The following is a 15,605-nucleotide window of genomic DNA, read 5'->3' on the forward strand; positions in this document are numbered from 1 at the left end:
ATACATCTCCGAAATATGCAGAAATTGTTTTTTTTTTCTTTTTTCTAAACAACGTTTAGTCCCGTATTTTTAATTAAGCGATAACACTTGCAGTATATAGTGCTTGATATAAATAAAATATAACCCGAATAAAATAAGCGACATATTAGCATAAAATACTAATATTATATATACAAGTGTACGAAAGTGTACGTAAATGTCAAGAAATACAAGCCAAATACAATAAAGTCAAAGAAAAATAAACTGGAATCCCCTAATGAGTATGCCTAACCCTAACTCCCTGGGGCCTCCTCTGCCTCGTATATGCCGCCACACCGCCCACATCACCAACCATCCTCTCCACGACTGCAACCGCCTCTGGACCACCCTGCGTGATGATACCTTAGTCCAATGCTTCCCGCCCAAGCATCTCTATGCGCTGGCATATCGGTAGGAGATCAGTGGCATGGTCATCCTCAGCCTGCTGGTTCTCCAAGATCTCCTCATATGCTGGCCTAGGAGCTCCGGGAGCATCGGGTGTCATAAGAGGATGTGACACCCGATAGAACCATGTCACATACCCTTCACACAATGCCACTCCTGGGTGGCATGCATATGCCGATACTCCTCCGAGACCAAATGATGCGCCCAGTCCTCAAATATAGCAGTGAGCTCCACTCGGGTTACTGTGTCGGGAGCAGTCTCAAACGGTGACCTCAGTATCATCTGCACACGTTTAAACTGCCTCATGCATCGCTTCAGCAGATACCTCACCATGGTGTTGGCCCTATATGCCAACCAGCTAGAGTATAACGCGATGCGGTCAAATGGGACAACACTAATGTAGTCACTGAATGATGTCTAACAAATGTCATCGTGAACTTTGCGGTCGAGGTACCCGCGGTATGGTCCCACTGCTTTGTTCCCCCTTTGGAGAACGTATCGGGCGGCCTTGGGCAAAGCTTAATCATACGCAGGATCAATGGCGAAGCCGTGGGTGCGGGAGAAGTAGGAGATGATCCAACCCTTAAAGACAAACACGATAATGTATTAAAAATAAATATGAACCATAAATAAATGTGTAACAATTAAAAGGAAAAGTATTGTCAAGAGTGTGCAGATCCAGTCAACTGCCTAGTCCTCCAGTTGGAGGCTTCATTCAGCTTCTGGTATAGGTATACCAGAATAGTTAACCCCTAGTTCCACTGGTGAATGATAGTCAATTACATCAAGTAGCGGAGATAAGTCACATCGACGTAGGTTGCACTCTTGTCCACAAAGAGTGCAGTGCCTACCAAGAACATGAACCAGCACCGGAGAGCGCATGCACAGTGATTCTCTGTAAATAGCTCGTCACCCGCCAGCTCGGACTTGGCCGCCGTCACCAAGTGGTTCTCATACAACTCTCTCAAGCTGGAGAATCGAATATGGGCCCCATTCATCGTCTAACACTCAAAATCAGCCATGTGTGGGTCCATACCCAAATAGTCGACCATCCACTCAATTCCTCGACCCTTTGTATCCGGGAATAGTGCAACAGTCTCCCTTTGATCAGCAGGTGAAGCAAACACTGAACATCATGCAAGGTGGTTGTCAACTCCCCAACCGGTAAGTGGAAAGAAGGCACCCGAGTCAGCCTACTCCTGGATCCAGATGAGGAACCAGGCTCATCCATCTGGACGAGTGATCGGTAAAATAGCAAGTGTACTATTTTGCCTCTGTAGTAATAAAGGGAAAATTCCCCGAATATCGATCTCAAGGACTGCGTGAGATTATAGAGTTAGTCGCACTTCAATTAAACAAAAAGCCTTGGGGTTTTGGTTTTTGTGATTACAAATTAAATTGCAAATAAACTTAAAAAGGTTGAATTGGCCAAATATGAGTAACATGCCAGGGTAGGTGTGTGCATTAACATGTAACAATTCTGAACCCTTACTTCATTAACAAAGTTCAACTTATCAATTACCGGTTCTTAAGGGTATTTGCTCCTAAGTCCTTAGTGGGCAAACTTTTGAACATTGAAATCCTAATCCCAAAGTCCTTCGAAATTAGTGATCAAATCAAATATTATTATAATCAAGAACAATCCGGTTACTATAGGGTATCCCTAGTCCTAGGTGATATCTACTATAATATAATGGTATAAAAACCCTAACAATGGAGGTCAATCCTAATTGTCAGTCATAAATCAATCCAGTTGGTCCGACGAGGAAAGCATTAAAAACCTTATACCATTAAATTGAATGTAAAAGAGAAACATGTTATTGAAATTCGGAATTCAAAATCATCACAAATGTTAATCAGGGACACCCCCTAGCATTGGGGGGTTTAGCTACTCATATCATCCAAAGAAATTACAAAGATATCAAATAAAGACATTACAATAGAGGTGATGAACTTTGATCTTCAATGGCTTCCGCTCATGAGAGTTCTCCGTTCTTCTCTAATTGCATAGGCTTCTTCTCTCAATCCTCCAATTCTTCGTGTGGCAAAAAAGATCCCTAATTCATCTTGGAAACCCTCCTAAATAGTGCAGACTCACTTAGGTTGGTTGGAAATTCCAAAAACACCCCTGCAGGCCAACCACTGAACTAAATAATAAAAATCACTGAAATCAGCGTCATCACCCAACACGGGCCGTGTTGTGCAACACGGGCACCCGTGTTGGTCCCCTGGAATATTTATTTTTTACACTTGGTCCCAGACTTAGCAACACGGGTCGTGTTGAGCAACACGGGCACCCGTGTTGCACCACTGTTTTCCTCTCTTCTCAAACTTTGCTCCTAACGCTCTTCCTGACACGGCCCGTGTTGAGCAACACGGCCACCCGTGTCAGGCCTCCTGTAGCATGTTTTTGAAATTCCTTCAAAACTTCCGAGTTTCGCACTGATTTACTCCGGTTTCTCCATATGAACCTGAAAACATTAAAACATATAACCAAAGCATAAAATGACGAATAAAGAAATAAAACACTCAATAACAAAACTTAAACATACTTAAAAACAACGATAAAAATATGTGTGAAAACCACTGATCAACGAGTACTCGTACTCTACCCCTTCTATGTGTCGCTGCCAGCTGTGACGCCCGCTCGCGTCTAGCCGATGCTGTCTGGGTCTCTCTGCCATGTCTGAGTCGTGCGGGGTTGCTTGCCATTTTCATGAAAAAATTGAATTCCATAAGAATGCGAAACAATCAAGAAAATAAAAAAAAATATTTCTGGGTATATTTCGGAAGTCCATTTTTCGAAACTGGTCAGGGAGGTGTTTTCAAAAATGCAATTCCGAAACCCCTCTACGTCACCATTTTTTCATAACTTCAAAACCTTGCCTTAAGTGCATCAAAGTTCCATTTTTCCTAGCTAAATATATCCATTGACATATAATAACTTAAATGTACTACATTGTACTATTTTCTAACACCCCTAATTTTAATTTCAATCCTAAATTGAAAGTTTGAAAAACTTACAAATTTGGGGTGTTGTTGGAGGTGCTTTAGAGTAGCCTTTGATGTGGGCTATGAGCCTTTGGAGTAGCCTTTGATGGTCTTTGAAGTTGCCTTTGGTGTTTATGCAAATGCTTGAGAAGTAATTTGGAGTGTTTGAAAGATTTAGGGTAAATGGAATTGGGGGGAGGCTGTTTTGTTTCAACAGCAAAACGCGCATTATTTCGGAAATGCATTTTCGAAATGTTGTTTTTGGAAATGTATTTCTGAAATATTCTTTTTTACGTAAAAAAAAATGTAATTTCGGAAATGTATTTTCGAAATCACTCTTTTCTTTAACTTCGGAGATGTATTTCTGAAATAAAGAGACATTTAGGGAATATCAGCAAAGGTGACCAAGAAAGATAGAGTCAATAAAAAAAATTCTCAAACTCAATTTTCATTAGAAACCCCAAAAAGCCCAACTTTACTTGACATCCCCAGAGCCTAATTTTTATTGGCATCGTCCAAAGCCCAATTGTATCGGCACTCTAGAGCCACATCTTCATTCAAACCTCCAAAGGCCTAATACTCATCAACGCCATCCTAAACCCAGCTTTCGTTGGCACCACCTAAAGCTTAACATTTATTAGCATCACTATAAGCTCAAAGCCTGTTGGCACTGTAAATAACCTTCTTTGGTCATCCAATACTCATTACATTGGTATCTTAAGTTCATCATTCATTCCTAAATTACAAACCCAATATCTATTAACCTGCTCCCAATTATAATTAGTATCCAAAGTCCACTATCCATTGGCACCCAATACAAATATAACTACAATCCATATTCATGTATAACACAAGTTATATTCAATATTTATCAACATTCAATGCCCAATATCCATTGGCACCAAAAACTCATTTACTTTTATGTTGATCTAAGTACCAGCACACGTTTATTGAAAGTCATTTATTTTTCTTGTTAATCTAACTATAAAAACTTTGGCTGAAAAAATCATTTACTTTCATGTCGATCTAAGTATCTTCGTACTTCATGGCGATGATAATTTACATTGTTTAGATCTAAGTATCAGTGTACTGCCGGACGGAGATGCTTTTCTTTTGAGTCGATTTAAGCACAAACAATTTGGTTGAAGATGATCATTTACCTTTTCCACGATTTAAGTGTAAACATTTTGACTGAACACGACCGTTTACTTTTTATGTCGATCCAAGTACCAGTGATGGTCATTTCCATTTTTATTAAAGTACCAACATACTGCTTGACGATGATCATTTCCTTTAAGTTTTATTATTCTCAATCGTAATACTAAGATGATAAAGTTTCTTACTTTTTAGCCTGCTTCCCACTTCCTGCTGCCAATATGCAAATTTTCAATTTCAAATATGTTGTAGAAAAAATTCTATGATAATCTCTTATAAAAAGCCTAAGCAAAAATATTCATTTGCATTTAGTTTTGAACATGTGCATTAATTCATGCTAGTCTTCCTACAAACAAAACACTAACACGATTATCACAAGTGTACTAAGATAACTTGTTGATTCGAGTATGAGTGTAATCACATGTATGAATTAGTGTCGTGTCAGACTTCGAGACTCACTGACGGAATTTTCCCATTTTAACTAAACTTTTACATGATTTTGATGTACACATTCACATGACCGGTGGCTCTAGGACCATCTCCTTTACCTGCATCATCTCCTTCTCTCCCTGGGTTTACTCCATCTCCTAGTCCTCAAGGTTATTACACTAATTATTCACACACATAAACTCTTATATTTTTTCTATGATCAACATCTTTTGACCTCCCTTATCCAACTTCATCTTCTTTGGCACCACAACAAAACACAAATCTTCATCTTTTGAGTCCACCTTCTCCATCTCTCGATTCTAGTACCCCTCTACACTTACAACTAGAAATGTCCGCTCTTCTCTGATTCTATCATTTGTAGTGACATCTTACAATGTGTCACCTTCTGTTCTATTTATTACAAATGTTATCAAATACTTCTAGACTCTATCTTTGGCATATATGCTGATGTACCTATATATGTTGTTAATTATTTTTGGGCGCATAAGTTGTTACTTGTTACTATTTCTTTTTGGTAGTGTTGTTATAGTATTGCATTCCATTGGAGTTACATTTATAGATTATTTCATACTTCACATTTGGGGAGTATTTGTGATATATGTATAGGATGAAATAAAGTTCTTGTTAGTATTTTAATCGGTCTTGGAGTTTCATAATAATAATAATAATAATAATAATAATAATAATAATAATAATAATAATAATAATAATAATAATAATAATAATAATAATAACAACAACAATAATAATAATAATAATAATAATAATAATAATAACAACAACAACAATAATAATAATAATAATAATAATAATAATAAATAATAATAATAATAATAATAATAATAATAATAATATAACTTATTAATTAAATCAATAAAATATGATAAAATATATAAAATTTGAGGATGCACCGAGCTAAGGAATGATTACAAATCAATCACAAACAAACAAATGGTTGGAAAACAAACTCTTATCCTCCCTATTCTTAAGTAATTAAAAAATACACACAAAACCAACTAAATTTAGTAACAATGTTTCCCATTATTTGGTGGCTCACAATCCACAAACACATGTATATATACTTCCCATATTCCTCATAAACAAATCGGGGAAGAGGAAAACAATAAAACCACCAACAATAAAGTATAATAATAATTTGATTAAAATTTTAAAATGTCAAACAAATTTGTAATTGCTTTATTGTTGGTGGTGGTGTGCTTTGTAACGGTTCAAGGTCAGAATATTACCTATAATGCAAATTCAGGTGAAGTTAGTGTGTCTCATGAAGATTGCTATGATTATTGCACTGGTGATAGTAAATTGCCCGCATGGCTCATAGACTTTTTGTGTAGAGAGCTTTGTCATTTCTTCAATCATGTCCGGATGTAAGTTTCACTTTATCTTTAGGGTATAAATTCGATTCAGATAAGAATACTTTGTTAATTATTATTATTATTATTATTACTATTAACGGTTGATATCACAAGAAGAGGTAAAGAGTAAAGTAAACTTTTCATTATTGCAGTAAAAAGTGAAATACTGTTACATTGGATCCCTCTATTTATATTAGGAAAACTAAGCTATAACTATGCAGTTAGAGAGTATACTTAAGTTAGCTAGCTAACTATACATATTATGTTGTTACCTCCCCACAAGTTGGGATGTGTATATTACATAATCCTAACTTGGATAAAAGAGAAGAAAACAAGGGAGAGTGCAGGGGCTTAGTTAAGACGTCTGCCAGCTGGGAGTTTGAGGAGATAGGTAGGAGATGAATGAGTTTGGATAACAACTTCTCGCGAATAAATTGGCAGTCCAACTCTATGTGCTTGCTGCGTTCGTGGAAAGTTGCATTGTGAGCAAGATAGATAGCAGACTTGCTATCGCAGTAAACAGATGCAGGTTCAGAAAACGATATGCGAAAGTCATCAAACAAATAACGAAGCCACTGAATTTCGCATGTGAGAGAAGCCAAGGCCCGGTATTCTGCCTCAGTGGAAGAGCGAGACACAGTATTTTGTTTCTTAGACCGCCATGAGAGGAGAGAATCACCTAAGAGAACACAGAAACCGGTGACTGATTTTCTAGAATCTGGGCAGCGTGCCCAATCGGAGTCCGAAAAACCATGAAGCTTTAAAGCACTACTACTGGAGAAGAACACACCCTGCGCAGGAAAAGCTTTTAGATATCGTAAAACACGAGTTGCAGCATGGTAATGAGCCAGAAAAGGATTAGCAACAAATTGGCTAAGATGTTGCACAGCGTAAGAAATGTCAGGACGAGTGTTAGTGAGATACAAAAGACGGCCAATTAACTTCCTGTAGGATGAAGGGTCGTCTAAGGGGGTGCCAGAAGCGGAAGAGAGCTTAGTACTGGGATCAAGAGGAGTAGAAACAGGTTTAGCTGCAAGAAAACCTGTGTCCTCAAGCAACTCTAAAACATATTTCCTTTGATTTAGGAAAATTCCTGCAGTGGATCGAGCAATTTCAAGGCCAAGGAAATATCGGAGCTGGCCAAGATCTTTGATGCGAAACTTATGATCCAAAAATTTCTTGACAGAAGCAATTTCAGAGAGAGAATTTCCTGTAAGGACTATGTCATCGACATAGACCAAAAGGGCAGTGAAGTGTTGTGGAGTGTGTTTTGTGTAGAGTGAGTGATTAGCTTCAGATTGAGTGTAACCTAAAGAAAGTAATGCAGAAGAAAGTTTGGCGTGCCACTGTCTACTGGCTTGTTTCAAGCCATAGAGAGATTTTGTCAGCTTGTATACCTTAGAAGGATTAGAATTACCATAGCCAGGAGGGAGGTCCATATATACTTCCTCATTGAGATCTCCATGGAGAAAAGCGTTGTTTACATCAAGCTGTTCCAAATGCCAATGTTTGATGGCAGCTATGGCTAGGAGAACTCTAACAGTAGTGATCTTTGCAACAGGGGAGAAGGTATCAAAATAGTCCACACCCTCAAGTTGAGTGTAACCTTTAGCCACCAGCCGAGCTTTATATCTCTCTATGGAACCATCCGCATGATATTTTACCTTGTATACCCATTTGCATCCAACTGGAACTTTACCTGCAGGAAGATCAACAAGAATCCAAGTATGGTTGTTTTCAAGAGCAGTTATCTCAGCCTGCATAGCCTTTTTCCAGCAATCATGTTTGGAGGCTTGAAGGTATGTCTTTGGTTCAGGTATAGAAGAAATGGTGCAACAGAAATTTTTGTAAGTGGGAGAACAATTTTGGTATGAGAGAGAATTAGAGAGAGGATAAAGGATATTTGGAAGAGGTTGAGGAGCTGTAGTTAAAAGGTTGCAATGAAAATCTTGAAGGTAAGAAGGAGGGTGCTTTGGTCTAGTAGATTTTCGGATAGGCTGTATAGGGACAGTGGGGCTGTCAGCTATAGCTGGACTGGATGGGCAAGGGGATGTGTCATGGATAGGAGTGTCATGGAGAGTGTTAGGGTCAAAGTCTATTATAGTGGGGCTGCAAGGGGAAGGAAGGCTAGTGTCAGTAGGAGAGGGGCCAGTTGCAGAAGAGAGAGGAGTGACAACAAGGACAGGAGGGTTAAGAGGCATAGGAGATAAATCTGCCTCAAGAGTGGAAGTATTATCCAACAGTCTAGGCATGGTATCATGGACAGGAGAATCAATAGGTTTAAAGGGAAAGATATTTTCATAAAAAACAACATTTCTAGAAACAAACAATTCATGAGATAACATGTCATAAAGCAAATAACCTTTTGTGCCATCTTTAAACCCAAGGAAAGTAGCCTTTCTAGCCCTAGGTTGGAACTTAGTTCTATGAGATTGGAGTGTAGTTGCAAAACATAAGCAACCAAAAACTTTCAGATGTATTAAGACAGGAAAAGATTTAAAAAGGATTTCATATGGAGATTTATTTTGAAGAAGTGGGCTAGGAATTCTGTTTATTAAGTGCACAGCATGTTTGATACTAAAGTTCCATAAGGTTGTAGGAACATTAGAATGAAAGGTGAGAGCCCGAGCCACATTTAGAATGTGCTGGTGTTTGCGTTCAACCACCCCATTTTGTTGGGGTGTTTCTACACAGGATTTCTGATGTGCAATACCCTTGGATAGGAAGAACTGGCTTAAGGTAAGGAACTCAGAGCCATTATCTGATCGAAAGCATTTCAAAGTAGTATTGAATTGGTTTTCTAGAGAAGCTACAAAGTGAATAATGCTCTGTTTTGTTTCAGATTTAGTTTTTAGAAAAATGATCCATGTAAAACGAGAGTAATCATCCACTAATGTAAGAAAATACTTATGACCATGAATAGATTCAGTGGCAAAAGGGCCCCATAAATCAGCATGGAGAATATCAAAGGGAGCATGAGTAAGAGTAACACTAGTAGGGAAGGGAAGCTTTTTCTGTTTAGCTAAATGGCAAGAATCTCAAGCTGTCATAGAATTTTTATTACAAGAAATGATGGGAAAGCTTTTAGCTAAAGTATGTATACAAGAATCAGAGGCATGTCCAAGCCTAAAATGCCATGTTTCAAAAGAATTTGAAGTAAGGGAATTACATTGAGAAAATTGAGTATGAGTATCTATGATGTAAAGGCCTCTTTGCAGCTTAGCTGTACCAATCGTTTGCTTCGAAAGGTTCTGCAAAATATGACATGTGGCGGAAGAAAAATTTAGAGAACAATTCATGTTATCAGTGAGTTTAGTGACAGATATCAAATTAACATGAAATGAGGGAATGAATAGAACATTGTAAAGGGTAAGGCTAGGAGAAATAGCGACATTGCCAGAGATAGAAGCATCTATATGAAAGCCATTTGGCAGGGATACAGATATAGGCACGATAGTATGGTAAGAAGAAAATTTTGAAAGATCAAAGGTGATGTGATATGTGGCTCCTGTGTCTAAGATCCAGAGGGAAGAATTCTTACCAATTGTCGTGGGAGTGTGAGAATTCATGGCTAGAGGGGAAGTGGTGATGGAATTTGCAGCTGTTGCGGTTTTTGATTGCTGGAGCAAGGCTTTGAGACTCTGAAACTCCTCTTGAGTAAAACCAAACGAAGATCCTGAAGAAGAGTCTGCAGATACAGAACCATTGGAAGTGTTGTTGGCCTGAGATTGAGGAGCAGTGTTCTGAACCTTGCCCTTTGATTTGTAACTATAACCGAGTGGATAGCCATGCTTTAGGAAGCATGTATCTATAGTGTGGTTTGTTCGGTCGCAATGTGTGCAAACCCGATTAGTACCCTTTGCTGAAGAATAACCTCTACCCTTTGAAGGTTGCGATTGTTTGCCTTGTGGAGCGCCAACATGAAGAGCTGTGACTTTAGTGTTTGTGGAGTCAGTGGGTGAAGCATAGTCTAACTCGCGCTCCTGTTGAATGACGAGGGAGAAGGCTTTGTCAATGTGTGGCAAGGGTGTCATCATCATGATCTGAGACTTGGAGTGTGCAAAGCGTTCATTCAAGCCTTTCAAGAATCTGATAACATAGTCTTGTTCGCGATACGTTTTTGCAGAATCAACGGCACCACAAGAACAAGAAAAGGAGCAGGTACAACACGGAAGGGGACGATAATTCTCAAGTTCGTCCCAAAGCATCATCAATTGTGTAAAGTATTCGGAAACATCGAGTGTACCTTGGCGGAAGCGATAGAGTTCTTCTTGGATATCTGAAATGCGAAAAACATCACTCTGCGAAAACCTAATTCGTAAATTCTTCCATACACCAGATGCAGAATCGATCCATAACACAGACTTCGCAATGGAATCCGAGATAGATCGTTGAATCCATGAGAGCACCATGGTGTTGCAACGGATCCATTGAGCGTACAGAGGATCGGTGATGAAAGGTTTGGGAAACGATCCATCGATGAACTTCTCCTTGTTCTTCGAGATCAACGCGATGTGCATCGAGCGAGACCAAGTGTGATAGTTCTTGTTGCCCAGTGGTGGAGCAACAAGAATCAAGGCTGGGCTTTCATTCGGATGAAGGTAGAAGGGATTTGCAGAGTTCGTCACAAAATCAGCATAGCTCTGGTGATCCATGGTAAACCAGAAAGAGAAAGATTGCAGAGAAGATCGATTGGAGAAGATGATGGAAGGAAATCGATGAAAGAAGCTGCAGAATCTTGAACAAGCAAGAAAACGAAAAGGAACGGTCACCAGAGCTCAATTGAGCTCTGATACCATGTTGATATCACAAGAAGAGGTAAAGAGTAAAGTAAACTTTTCATTATTGCAGTAAAAAGTGAAATACTGTTACATTGGATCCCTCTATTTATATTAGGAAAACTAAGCTATAACTATGCAGTTAGAGAGTATACTTAAGTTAGCTAGCTAACTATACATATTATGTTGTTATTAACAACAAAGTGTTTTTTATCTGAGTTGATTTTGTTTGATTTGATTTTTATGATGATTCTAAATTAAATATTTATTGTGATAGCTTTTGATCGTATTGGCGCAAGAAAGCATGGTTGAATTGGTGCTCCGACAGGTTATTCTGGCCAAGCTACATATGCTTATAGAGCATAATGGATTCAACCAAAAACACAAGTTTAACCTATCTCATCATCCTCTTTCCCCTCGTTTTCATCAATTAATTTGTAAACTATTATATATATAAAGTCATTTGTTATAAGTTAAATTATCAATGATGTGTTTTTTAAAGAGACCAAAACATTATTTAAAAATTAAGAAATTGAATCATATAAAAGAATTGCTCAACATGAGTCTTCTTTTTACAAATTGAAAATAGAACTAAAAAATTAAAATGGACTTGTATCTAAGTCTCTTTCTCCAATTTCCTACATCTCCTTTCATTCAAAACAATCATATTGAGGCAATAAATATAAAGATAATCATTGCACAAACATAAGAAAAAATAGAAGAGTTTTTTATTTCTTTATTTATTAGTGCTTGTATATTACTAATTTTTTTATCATTAGATACATTAAGAAAATATATATATTTTTTTTTTGCAAACATAAGGGTTCAACCACCGTTGGGTTAAGTAATCGAGTGAGAGTTACCAAACATAGGTGCAGTTACATTTTACTGCCATTTTTCAATTTTTTCAAAATTTTAAATTTTTTCTTGGCTAACCAAACTTAATGTGTGAATAAAAAGTATGTCTCACTGTATAATTAAACTAGAAAATTACTTTCATAGTCCAATATCGATCTTAAGCTTTTTATAAAAAAAAAAAAGAGTTGGTTTAAGACACAAATAAGTAGAGTTCACAATTGATTTTCCTCATTTTGTACGCTAGTGATTGTCAATTTCACAACACAACATTTTTCACATTTTGTTTCTAATGACGAGGACATAGGAGCACGCGTCTCTCGGCCTATTAAGCTTCTACGGAGGATATGAGTTTAAGTCTAGCGCAATGTTGTCAGTAATAGGTTGCAGTTGGCTAATCTTAGTATTGAGGCATAAAGCTACGACTATGGAGGTAATCAATCCGCCAATCCCAATATCTCCTTTCTTTGCCCTGGCCATTTTTTTCCATGTGCGTGAGCATATATGACGCGGAGTGAACATGGAAAGAATGAAAATCGCACTAAGTAAATTAGAGGTCTTTCATGTTAACATTACCAACGCTATCAACCCGGCCAAAGTCGGTATGCATAAGAACTTCTTGAAAATAATGGATGGCGTCATACACCAATTTTGTCCTCACTATCGCGACGCAAAAAATACCCAATCATAGGAACGCTTGACACACAACACATAATCGCCACCAAACTTTATTTATTTTAAAAGAAAAGGAAAAATATCGATAAAACCCTTAGGAGAAAAGAAATTGGTCTTCAGAAGCAAATTAAGATTTGAGAGTCAGTTATGCAAGGGGAAGGTATTATCACCCGTCACATCTGTTGTACTCAATGAAACCCATTTAGTTAGTTTTGCGAAAGAGTGTTTGCAAAATGTTATTAGTTTCCCTTCTACTATGCATGGTATTTATAAAGAGAAATAAGGGACTAAAAATAATTTTTTTATTAGGGTGCCTGGCGAGACGCTGAATCTCGCTAGTATGTATTCCTAGATGCAATGGTAAACTCAAGGCTACATAGTTCTTAGCAAGAAAGGAACTAATTTTTATTTTTTAGAATAGTGTCTGACATGATGTTGAATCTCGCTCCTACTTATTCCCCGGTGGAATGGGAAACTCAAGGCTACATAGTTCTTTGTAGAAAACCGCGTACTGATTGGTTGATTTTAAGGAGTGATTCTTAAGTCGTATTGAGCGGTTAAACATTGCTTCTTGCTCGCTCTTGGAGGCTAAAGTGTTTGTTTGTTTCTGGTAAATGAGTAAAGCATACTCATTTGAAATCAGGTTTTCAGAGTCGCGCTAAGGTGGACAAAGATAGGCTTGATTGGTTGAGATTTATTTTATATTGAGATAAGTAATTGTTTGAACAAGGTGCACACCTTGCGCTTGTTTACTGGAGGGTTCAAAAAGATGTACATCCAATTGTCCCTTTTTTCAAGTTTAATTATAAGAGATTGATTGATTTTATAAGAAAAACGACTTGATATTCACCAAGTGATTGATTCGCTTTTGTTTGGTAAAGACTTTGAATTGGTGGTGAAACAAATGATTTTATTCAGGAAAGGTGAACGAAATTTGAAGATTGACTCTATTTGGGTTTCTAAAAGGCCTTTGATGTTGTTCAAGGTTTTTTTATTCAAAAGAGGTATAAGTTTTTTTTTTAGGAAAGTTTTATTTTGATTATGGAAATAAGCTTGATGTAATGGTACAAGAATAGTGAAAAGTAAAACAAGGTACAAAATGTAACTGAAAGTGGTACATAAACACGTAATAATCTCTTGGAAGAAAATCAACACGCATACCCATTAATAATAACCATAAGGCATATGACGCATTCATCGTAATCGAATTAAGCAAGCAAAGAAATTGCAATACACATATTAAGTAAATGCATGGAATAACATCATACACGAATTGTTGCGTAAGGAAACATAATGAGCTCAAGTATCATGAGGACGCGAATTGAGTTCACGTAAAGAGAGGGTGAAAATTCAAAGTCGTCAACACAAAATTTAGATATGATTTTACATGCAATGAAATCGAAATGTCGCACCAAAATATATCAAACAACAAAATGCTAGCGCGAGAAGCGATTATTGCAACCAAATTAAAATTGGAAGCGTAAACTCAATGAAAAAGAAGCGATAATGAAAGGTACATCACATGCCATGAAATGAAGTAGCGATTGGTGTACCCCAATTTTTTACCACTGAGATCCCACCATATCTTAAACATTAGGATCATCATTATCATTATAATCATCATGCATTTATCATTTGCTAACAAAAATACAAAAGATTGCTGTTTGTTGCTTGTGTTCTAAGACATGAGACTGATCAGGAAGAGACTGGGCAAATTAGGGTTTTGAGGCCCATAAAGGAAATCAACATCCTTCTATGATTCAAAGGATTCTCTAATAAATATCAAAGTCCAAAGATGGTTTAAATCAAGATCAATCACCTTCAAGTTCACCAGAAGCTCCAATTAGGGTTTTTGACCTAATTTCACTTGAGGATTGACTTTTAATCAGGACATGGTTCCAAGGCTCAAATTATGATTCAAGGGCATACAAATCAATATTATAGTCCATTCATATAATTCATTTTAAGAGGTGATCTTGATTCATATGAAAATAAAAAACTACAGTTCATTTGGAAAAAGTCAATTGTGCAAGTCAACCTTTGACTTTTGAGAAAAATGGTCAACTATGGACTTTTAAGGATCCAAATCATCATCATATGATTATTGATGAAATTTGATCAAAGAAAATTCAAATAATTCATCAAAAATCAAAAAGTCAACAAAAAGTCAAAATTAGGGTTTTAAGTGAATTTTGACCTAATTTTGGGAACTTCAAATTTTGCCTACAAACTCAAAAATCTCCAAACATGAAAGTTGTAGATCTTGACAAAAAAAATTTATCACAATGCAACTTTTGGCTAAAAGTGATTATTTTGGGAGATTTTGGAATAAGTAGGTTTATGCTCAAAAAACAAAATTTCTAAGTGTTTTCACTTAGTTTTTTCTTAACTTTATGGCTTTTTTCTCCATGATCCAAAAAGAGTTTGAGGAAACTTTAAACAAGTGAATTGAAGTATGTATCAAGGGCTTTCTAAAGAGACCAATAGCATGAAAATCCATGGCTTGATCAATGAGTTATGTTTGTGAAGAAGCCACCATGAACACTTGAATTCAACAATGAAGATGAAGAAGTTATGAATCAAAATCATTTCAAATGCAAAGATTCCTTTCTTGCAGCCCATATAACTTGTTCCAAGCACCATAATCAGAAGAGTACACTTCCTTTTGATCTATAATCCAAGTGTTTAAGACATTATCCAAGTGATCATTCCATTAGTGGCTAAAGATTACACTTCCATTATGATAAAGAGGCTTTATGCATTAAGTCAACTTATCTTGAGCCTCTCTCATGTCTCCTCTGCATAAAAAGCATTTCAAATGCCACAAACAACCTCTCTAAGATCATGTCAAAGTCTCCCAAGCATGCTTAAAGCATTGTATCTTCCATGGGAAAACCAAAAAACT

The 15,605-nt window shown here is 37.0% G+C and overlaps 1 long non-coding RNA gene across 1 annotated transcript; it reads left to right on the forward strand.

Moving 5' to 3' along the window:
* The first annotated feature begins 6,124 nt into the window (after nt 1-6,124).
* LOC131611778 (uncharacterized) lies at nt 6,125-11,648 on the forward strand. The gene is made up of 2 exons (XR_009287131.1): nt 6,125-6,404; nt 11,448-11,648. It is a non-coding gene; the product is annotated as an uncharacterized LOC131611778 (long non-coding RNA).
* Nucleotides 11,649-15,605: the final 3,957 nt, after the last annotated feature.

The sequence above is a fragment of the Vicia villosa genome, linkage group LG1 (assembly GCF_029867415.1).
Source record: "Vicia villosa cultivar HV-30 ecotype Madison, WI linkage group LG1, Vvil1.0, whole genome shotgun sequence".
NCBI lineage: Eukaryota > Viridiplantae > Streptophyta > Magnoliopsida > Fabales > Fabaceae > Vicia > Vicia villosa.